Here is a 10,977-nt window from a genome sequence, read left to right on the forward strand (position 1 = left end):
AGGAAACAAAGATGCATGCTTTAACATGTTAGGTAATGATAATCAAACGCATGCATAAACCAAATTCATATAACCCATAAAATAAGAAAACTAGCACATAGTATTAAGGTTTCATCTAGCTAAACGAAAGTCTACTAATTTAGCTACTCATATCTGAAAGTAAACACACAAGTTCATAATAAATTGACATGATTAAATTAATGCAAACCGAATGTAGCGTTTTAATCTTCAAATTCTCGATCTTCAAACAATCCCTCCTTTCAAAAGGTGTTTTTCGTACTTTTCTGACCTCTAAACTCAATTATAACTCCAGGAAATCATATCTAACAACCTCAAATTCGATATGCTAAGCAATATTTATAGTTTCCAAAAATCGTGTCTCATGTCGTGAGATCAGTAGAATCCGTGTTCGGCAAGGAAACTACATTCCGCGTGGATATCTCTAGAAGAATCAATCTCACGCCGTGAGATTATACTCCTCACGTTGTGAGAAATGGGAACTAGCATTTGGCATAAAAACGAAAGTCGTCAGACATTTTGTCTACTTTTCAAATCATTTTGAATCTCGTCAATCGGAGTTACGAGTCATGAGATATGGTCAAAATACCGACAAGGGGTCAAGATGTCTAGCAAAACCTTTTTGTATCTTTTTCAGCTCCAGTCCTCCAATTATCCAACTTTTGTCGGTTTCAATCATTTTCTTCGAGAATGTCCACTTTTGGTTGCAACATATAATTTAAGCATTATAAGTGCCCAATATCCTTCCAATTAACTAAATTCTAGCTTAAAATGTATTAAAATATTGCCTAGAAATATGTATAAATATGACACTATCAAAATTCCCCACACTTATCTTTTTCTTGCCCTCAAACAAATCTAATTATTTTTAATTCAAACTTTCATCACTAGCATCATATAGAACAATCCATTTTGTAATCAACCATTATACCAAGACCACAATGCGCATATTTGTGTTTAAATCTCCTAATAACTTCCCAATCCTAGCTACTCACAATCCTTATGAACCTTCACCCCTTAGCTTATACGACACTCGTTTCTACAACCCTTTGAATCAATCCTTAGAAATCTTTCTTAACCTCAAGGTATTTTTGGTCAAGCTATCTAAGCATACATAATATAGAAATTACAACTTTAGATACCACAATGGAGCTTTTGGAATTCTTCCATTCTTTGTATATTTGATATTTGATTTCTTTGAATTCACCACATTTTTGTTTGATTTTTGGTATCTTCACTTTTTGATTCTTCAGAATTTTTGATCTTTTGATCTTCATACTTTGATAGCTCCAAAAATTCTTCAACTTTTTGGATATTTTCTCTCTCTTTTTATATATATAACTCACTTTTTTTTCAACTCAATTCCTACATGCTTAAGCAAGAGAGCTTAACTTCAACCTTTATTGGTTAGTGGTATTAGTCTAAGTGAAATGACTACATAAGCCCTCCTGGATAGATTTCAGGTGCACGCTGCAAAACTTATTATGCCATATAAACTACCAGATTACCGTTCATATCTCATGACTTTTCACTAAGACTTGGGAAGCCACAAATATACTATAACATATATTAGGTTAGTTAAACATTTGAGCTCGCATTGGATCATCCCACACAACACTGACAACTTAAGTTTAAACTATTATTACTAGATTTAATTTTTAGATTATTATCTCAAATCTATTTTTAAATTTTAAATTTTTTTTTAAATTTTTCTAGCAATTTACTTTTTCGACCCCCTACCCCACACTTATTACATACAATTCCCTCTTTGTATGCATAACATAAAGTAAAAGCAATAAAATGGAGAAAAAGGGAACAGACTCCCCTGGGGAAGTAATGGCGAGATCGATTCTAAACATGTGTGGAAAACTTGAACATCTTGATTATGTGACTGGAACTTGGACTTCATCGATATGTGTGAATGTGCCGACAAAATGTGAATGAACAAGTTGCATCTTCAAAAAGTGTGGTGCATAAGATCTTCAAAACATAGCATCTCAATGTGGGAAAGCATACGCCACATTGTAAAATTGAAAGAGTAGAATAAAAACGCCATTTTTTACTGCTCTCGACGTGGTAAGAATGGGCACGACGTGGTGTCGAACTAAATCAATTTTTGAATCTTGATGGAATCGAGCTCACGACGTGAGGAGTGAAGGCTCGTGTCATGAAAACTGGGTCTTCACAGATTGCAATTGTGCAATAATTCTTCTATCCATTTGAAATGCAATTGAACTTCTTAACGGATTAAGACTCTTCTAAAACCTCTATTTTCTGGACCCTCTCTTTCTCTAATCTCTTTTCGCACACGAAATTCACTCCACACTTATCAAAAATTATGGGCTTCAATTCTTATCTCTAATGCTCATGACTTATTTCTCTCGACATTCTAATAATTCTGTGAACAAAACAAACCATTGGTTGTAACAAGAAAACAAACATCTACCATCCGGTTACATGTCTTTAAAAACAAAATAAAAATAAAAATAAAAACACATAAATTAAACACACCAAAAGTATATTAAGAAAATAAAAACTAAAAACTAAAATAAAAGGATATAAATTCTTCAAATATCGGGTTGCCTCCCGATAAGCATTTATTTTTGTGCGAATCTTGAGTTGGTCTCCCAACTTAATAAATTGTCCATCCGCTCGTTATTAATTCATCCATTTTATCAAACACTCTGTTCAGGCCAACTTGTAAAAAATAACTTCTCATTTTGATTTTTGGCCAAACAAGTGAGCATATATTTAGTCCCAAAAAAATTAAAAAATGTGGGGACCGGTTGCTCGCTTGTCAGAAAATTATCGTTCTTCAGAACTTTCTTCAAAGATGGAATTGTCACCCCATGCGTTAAAACACAAACCGAAGTATCAGGAGCTCCCATCATGGAAATGATCATATCATGACATTGTTCTTGAATTTCTGGTTGTTTTTGTTCTTCGCCCGAGCATTCTGCTAGCAAACTTTCCAGCTCCTCCAAATTTCTTTCTGGATGAAATTCCTCATCTTCTATCTCTAGCTCAGCTTGTTCTGGTTTGTCATGAAGGATGTCATCCATCTATTTTTTCAGCTCCTTTAAATCTTCTTCTAAGTCATATCCCTCATCTTCTCGTGATAATTCCTTTTTCACTTCCTCAAGAAAAGTGTCAAAAGCATGAGATTTGGAAAATACATAAAAAAAAACTAACTAAAAACAAAATAAATAAAAACCGAAAACTACTAAACTCACATCATGAGAGGTGAATCTCAGGTCGTGAGAACAGTAAAATCAGAAAAATTAATTTTTGCAGAAAATTAACTTTTTGCGGTTTTTAACCCAAAAAAGGATCGATTAACCTAAAACAATTAAATTAACAACTGAAATAGTCGTTCCCCCGACAATGGCACCAAAAACTTGATGCGTGGAAATATCTATACCTAATTTTAAATTTATAACCTAACTAACTTGACCAACTAAATTGCACCTAGGCAGTGTACCTAGTCGCATTGTAATGTAGTCTAAGTAAGTCGGGGTCGAACATAGGGAACGGTTTTAATTAATTATTCTAACTACTATTAAGTTAACATAAGATTTTAGCAAAGTAATGGTTTTTATCTAATTTTGCAAGTTTAGATGAACTTAATTTATCAACAACTATCAAATTAGTAAAACACTTCTGTCAGTTTAAATCCACTTTCCCTCAATGGTTTATATATTAATTATGATAATTCCTGTTGGTTACCAATTAAGATATTATTAGCAATTCAATTCCAAATTTACTAATATTCAATTAATTCATGTAGAGTTATGTATGGTCACACATATTTTAACACATGATCAATTTATTAAATAGAATTGGAGCTATGTAAGATTAAGTTGACAAACACAATTATGTTCATAATATGAGTTCTCTAGCAAAACTAAATTCAATAATTCAATTACTTAACTAAGATTGGTTTGATTTTAGCTCTAATAATCTTATGTTCACTAAATTACCAGGTATTTAAATTCATGCAGATTAATGGTCACTAACTACACATAATAAGAAGTTTAAGCAATCTAGTTATGAAATTAAGCATAATAGGTATAATCAATCAAACACAAGACATTAACCAACAAGAAAAGTCTAAATCTATTTAATTAAACTATGAGTTCCAGATTCATCTAGCTAACAGAAGCACCTAGATTTAGCTACTCATTCTAACAAATGAACACAAACAAGTTACAATAAAAAACATATTTAAAGTCCCAAAGTAAAAATCTAATTATGAACTTCTTCTTCCTTGGTGTTCAAACCAATTCCCTAGCCTTCAAAAACTCTGATTTCCGACTTCTGGAAACTCTCTAAGTCAGCCAACCTCCTCAACGTCGTAGGGATTAAGGATTTATATAGTTTTGGATTTTTCCCGACTCATGTCGTGAGGATAAGTGTCTCACGTCGTGAGTCCAATAATAATCCGTAACCAACACAGATTCTTGCTTCGCGATGTCTATCTTCTAGAAAGTCCACAATCACGTCGTGAGCTATAACTCCTCACGTCGTGAATACGCGTTTTTGCTGGATTTTTTCATCTTTTAAGCCTTAATCCTTCAAAGTTCCCATCTTTAACGCTTTCAGTCCCTTTTCTTCAAAATGTTTTCTTTTGGCTGCAAAATATAATTTAACCTTATAACTACATTTATCTATGCAAATAACCAAAAATGTTAATTAAAATGTAATTAAATATTGCCTAAAAATATGTATAAATATGGCAATATCATGTATATATATATATATATATATATATATATATATATATATATATATATCCAAGTTTCTATTACTTTTCATTTTTCAAAGTTTACCTTTTGGATTTTGTTCATATTGCTTACAAATAAAATGAACCAATTTTTTTTAAAAATTATATATCATTTATCATTTATTTATCTTATGATATTAAGAACAATATGTTGAATTTTTACTATAATAATAATTCATAGATATTATTAAATGCATTGTTGTTATTGGTTATATTAACGTGATGAACATATGATTATGATTTGTGTTCAAGTTTTGTGATGGAAGTATTAATATTATTAGATAATATGTATTTTGATAAATAGGTTATAACTAGGGAAGAATCCCGTGTTGCGGGTTTTGGATTTTCAGGGGTTGGAGGGTATTTCATAGCTTTTTATTAAAAAAAAACAGGAAATAGCAACAAACTTTACAATGCTTTACATATATTGGCTCTAAGTTATCCCATGTTTCTATAAGAAAATGTAATGTTAAATTTTGGTAATTTTACAAAGAATCAAATTACAATGCTCTATATGCTATACCTGTTAATTCTAAAAATACAATGTTTTATGTCGGTAGATTTTCACAAAAAATAAATAAATCAATCAATAAACTGAAAAGAGAGGCCAAGATGTACACCTCAAGCGGTTGACATTAATAGCATGAAAAAAGGGGGAGGAGGAGGTGTTAGATTACATCGTCTGGAGACTGGAGGCATATTTGTTTATATCCTTTTTCCTTCTAGATCATCATTATCTATAAAAAGCGACAACATGACCTCTTGCTATACCACTATCATTATCATTATCAATAAATAAACATTCATCCAATTAAAATAATTTATTAAATGTATATAATACCTTCAAAACTTTTGTGTTTGTCTTCTCCTTGTTGAAACTGACCTTTTCCAATCACCACATGCTCCAACTTCAACTTACTAAAAGCTATTTTAAAAATTCGACACTAAAATATCATAATCATATCAATCAAATCTTTAATTATATTTTTCAAAAACAAACCAAATTTAATAAAATCAAGTCAAATAAGTACCTCAACAGATTGTGCAGTTGCAAGCTTGTAAACATGAACATGCTTTGTTAGCCCAGTTCTATGACATCTATCCATTGCTTGAAGATCCATTTGAGGATTCAGAACCAAAAATTAATTCCTAGCCCACCATACCTTGTGCTTAGAAGGAATATTCTAAGATCACTATTCACATCATTAAACACCTGAATCTGTAGTTTTTACAAATCAATGAATACAGTCATGAAACTTATAACCGATAATTTTAGCTAAACTAAACTTACTTACCGTCTTCTCTCATCTAACTTGACACTCCCATCAACAATACCATACAATCCTTCCAAATAAACTTGTTTCTTCTCGTCTCTTTCATCGCCACACCCTTGAGATCGCTCCATTGCTTCCCAGAGGAAATCTTAGGTTGTTTTCAACTTTGGGGTTTTTTGATTTCATCATTTTCCCCAATTTTCATCTCTCGATTCTTCCCTTCTTGTTCTAATCTCACCCTTCGATTCAACCTCACCATCCTAATCTCACCGATTCCTTCAATTTCAATGGGATCTCTTCCACTATGTTCTCTCACAATGTCTTCCAATGCCTTTTCATCTTCATCATCATCTATCTCATATTTGACTTCCATTGACAAAAACTTGACCAATTACTTACAAATTCATTAAGAAAAACAATAAATAAAAATCACTATGTTCAATCTTGAATTTACATTCTCTTTGTATTAACTATAATAAGATCATACTTTTCATGTCAGGATGAAAGAAGGTCAAACTTCAAAGGGTACCAAAACAAAATAGTCAAAAGGAAGCAAACATATACATATAAGAAGGCTCATGGGTCTCATTAGTCTCTTTAGCATCTGAAACATGTTCAAGTACCCAATCATAACTTTAGGTAAAGTTACATTTCATTATACTGATACACAATCTTAATCCAAATCTTAAAAAATAGATGGAAACTAAAGAATCATATATATAATATACATGCTTCTTTTGCATCATCAATTTCTAGTTTGAATATACCACATAACAGTTGATTTTCATCCAAATACTTGGCTTTGATCCAAATACTTGTCAAAGTCCAGATGAAATACATCACATAAGAGTTGATTTTTGGGACAAAACAACCATTTAATATGTTATCAAATAAGGGTCATGTTACATTACCTGATATGTAAGATTGCGTGCTGATCTGTTTCAGGATAAACCTCTGGCTCTATTGATAAGTAGCCATGGTCTTCTGGTCAAGAACAACCATAGAAGGTTTAAATTTCAATCCAAAAAAATCCATCTATTATTACAGTCATCAATCACATTTGATAATCTAATGAAAAATGTCAACCCAAAAATCATGGATTTATATGGGATTTTAAATAAGATTTAAACTTAGTCGAAATAAGAACCCAAAAGAAAATGATGCTCTTACCTTAATAGTAGGAAAGTTCTTCAATGGAGATGGGAAAGCCCATTCTTCCTGTTGCTGTGAAACATAAGAATAAAAGCAAATCCAAAATGCAAGCAAAGAGTGAAGAACTCTAATTAGGTAGTGAAATTGTCTAAGCATTCCAACAGCAAGCAGGAGAAAAATAGCAATAAACCAAAGGATATTTCTTTTTGAAGCATAAAGACAAATACCTCGTATACATTTTGTAAATGATATTATAAGATTTTCAGAGGAAAGTAAACCAAATAATAAAAAACTTAGAGCACACACTTTGAAGGGAAACACATAAAAATTGAAAAAAAAAAACATTGAAGAAAACCTTAATCATTTTCCAAAGCATAAAAATAATCTGGATTTAAGTAATACCTGAATGAATGAAAGTTGAAGAGGATAAATTATTTGTGGGATTCCGACGACCTAATCATCAGCATACGATTTCATTTCTTTACCTTCTGATGAACAGAAAATAGAAACCGATGAACCTGGTAAGTAAAACCATTCTAATGAAATTAAACCAATGCATGAAGAAGCTCAAATCGAGTGAGCCTTGACACTAATGAAGTACTACCATTGAATCCATTGTCCTTCTCCTAAGGCTATTCTTGAACCAAATAACACAAGTGGACGTATTTGAGTACTTTCATCTAACACTTTGCATGCGATCTTTGAAACTTCACTGCAAGACACAATTTTTTTATGGAAGGACCTAATTTTCAATCCAAATCAACATACTAAATAGAATTTAATAAAATAAAAAAGAATTAGACCTTTGGTCGACTTCTTTTCTTTACAAATCAGTGATTATGTCGAAATCAGAAGAGTCTGACAACGACTCTTGCTCCTGATGCCTGCCAGTCATGGTGACCGAAAACCGATAGAAATCAACACTGCATTCTCCAGCGATCATCATAGAGGAATCGAGAACCCAGCTACAACAGGACCCTTCTGTAGATTGGAGAAGAGGACTAGAAGCAACGATCGACATAAATTTCAGGAACATCGAGATTTCGAGTGGTGGAGACAACAATAGTCAGTGCATTGAATAAGCAGCTTCAATCGGTAGACACTGGAGATCGAAGGAAATTGGAGTTGCGGTCCAAAAGAGATCAACCGACGTGTTCTAAATGTGTGAGTGTGAAGTAATTTTCATTTTTCAATTGGGTAAAGGATGAAGCAATGAGACAGTGAAAACTCTGGGTAGAGATTTCTGGAAGAATTTTAGTTGACAGAAAAGAGGTGGAGCATCTTTGTGGAAGAATTTTAGTGGACAGAAAAGAGGTGGAGCATCTTTGTGGAAGAATTTTAGTGGACAGAAAAGAGGTGGAGCATCTGACAAACACGTAGCATTTTTCAATTGGGTAAAGGATGAAGTAATGAGTTGGTGAATACTCTGGGTAGAGATTTTTGGAAGAATTTTAGTGGACAGAAAAGAGGTGGAGCATCTAACAAACACGTAGCAACTATATCCAAGATAAATTTCCACAGACTGACACATGTAATCCAGAAAAACCAACAAAAAAATAGAATTTTTTTTCCACCAATGAGAAGCATTTACTGTGCAACATGTAGTTCTAAATTAGTATATATATATATATATATATATATATATATATATATATATATATATATATATATATATATATATATATATATATATATATAAATTAGTTTAGTATTAAAATTATGATTATAGATCCGACAATTACTTTATTTTATAGGAATGTAAGAATTTTTTTGGCATATGTTTTTAATGAACAAAACAAATGAATCACTAGATGAATAAAAAATAATATGATTCGTAAAAAAATTCCCAAAAAATATTTTGATGATTATTTTGTTGATATTCACTAAAATTGTCATAAAAATGAATTTTTTCTTAATTTAATTAAAAATAAATCATGAAGGTGGTTTTTCGAGAGTTTTTTCTTATGAATCATCTTACTTTTGAATTATCTAGTGATTCATTTCGTTTGTTTTCTAAATAAACGTGTATGTAAAAAAATTATTATCTTCTCACCAAAATTTTTCTTCTTATTTGATATTGATTCTTAAAATTATATCCAAAGTGCATAGGTTCATTTATAATATATATTTTTTATCCTATTATTTTATTTTATGCAACACACATGCATACTCCATTCAGGGCCGGTCCAGACGGTGGGCAACCCGGGCGACCGTCCAGGGCCCACGTTTTCAGGGGGCCCCAAATTTATGAGCTATGTAAGTGTACATATATATAAAAAAAATTATTACCTAAATGATTTTTAGGGCCTAAAGTTGGTTAAAACTCAAATTACCTCAAAAGATAAACAATTTTGTTTGCTTGTTATTGTTAATTGAAAACGTGAAGAATAAATGATATTTTTTTAATCTTTATTATATTTGTTTTTGAAGGCCAATTTTTTCCTTACGCTTCGGGCCCCATATATGTTTGGACCGGCCCTGACTCCATTTTAATCAAAATATATATTTTCAATATTTATTAACCTATGCAACGTACGGGCATCTACCTAATTAAATAGTAATTTTGCTATGTATTTATGAGATTTGGTTGTTTAGTGATGCTTGCACTCCAGTTTTTTTATGTGAATAGCTCTTTTTATAAAGCTTAAGTCTCTATCAAGTGTCATTATAATATTACATCACATTGTCTCTTAGATTGTGCTATATAAAATAAATACACAAACCTATAACCAATATTGATGAAAAGAAACTAATATTAACATATAGTTAACCACTAAATCTAAAGAGATGAACTCAATTTGGTGTCATTACACTTTTATCAGCAATGGAATTAACATGACACCTTGTAAGCTTTTTATAGATGATGACTAAAATAACATTTTTTTATATTGACTATATATTATTCATTAACACTTCCATAGAAAATAAATCCCACTTTGTTTATTGAGGTTGATAGTTTTCATGAGCTATAATTAAAGATGTATTACCTTTATGGGTCCTTCTTGTAGTTGGTAAATGTCACCATTGTAAAAAAATTGAGTTCACATTATGTTGCATGTTACCTTGAGTGACTATCAACCTTGATCATATGAACGATGGGTCAATTCACATGCAATTATCAAGTCATTTATTGTTTCATCAAAATGAAAGGTCTTGAGCTTGATTTCTTTGAATATTATCAACCAACTTTTCACAAAAGAGAGTTTCACCCATTTCAAACGTATGTAGCAAATGACATTATGAATTTAATCTGTCGAAAAGAAGATAAATGATAGCAATAATGCAATTCTAACAATGATGTGCATCATTTTCATAAAACTTTTTTTTAACAAAAGTTGAATTAATTAACAACACATACCCCTAGTACACATAGGATAGTATAATAGTTTGCTTTAGAAAAAAAGAGGCGAACAAAAGTTGAAATATATACTTTTGACATATTATGTGTGTTTGAAAAAAAAAAATTCAAAATCATAAAATCATTTTGTCTAACTCGTAAGGGATCAAATCTATAATTATTTTGTCATTTACACACAAAAAAGAAAGAAAGAAAGGAGAATAAGATATCTGGAAACTTTCTCGAAGTTACATTTTTTTAACACATTCAGTTATGTTGGGACCATTTATTTGGGCCTTCTGTTTATAAATTAATATGGGCCAACGCCTTTTGGGCTTAGTTTAAAAATTATATGAGCTGATATAAATCAACAACTATAACAATTTTCAATATTTATTCACTAAACTCAGGTT

At 31.2% G+C, this 10,977-nt stretch overlaps 1 long non-coding RNA gene across 2 annotated transcripts; it reads right to left on the minus strand.

The window, feature by feature from the left end:
* Positions 1–4,211: 4,211 nt before the first annotated feature.
* LOC145094312 (uncharacterized) lies at positions 4,212–8,458 on the minus strand. Of its 2 annotated transcripts, none has more exons than XR_013703279.1 (6): positions 8,031–8,458; positions 7,832–7,939; positions 6,097–7,715; positions 5,833–6,020; positions 5,643–5,726; positions 4,212–4,649 (listed from the first exon to the last, which is right to left on the minus strand). It is a non-coding gene; the product is annotated as an uncharacterized LOC145094312 (long non-coding RNA). The 2 variants fall into 2 exon arrangements; XR_013703278.1 differs by lacking the exon at positions 4,212–4,649 and adding an exon at positions 5,314–5,538.
* Between the last annotated feature and the right edge of the window lie 2,519 nt (positions 8,459–10,977).

Source organism: Lactuca serriola, chromosome 3 (genome assembly GCF_051521515.1).
Source record: "Lactuca serriola cultivar US96UC23 chromosome 3, Lser_US96UC23_V15, whole genome shotgun sequence".
NCBI classification, from domain to species: Eukaryota; Viridiplantae; Streptophyta; class Magnoliopsida; order Asterales; family Asteraceae; genus Lactuca; species Lactuca serriola.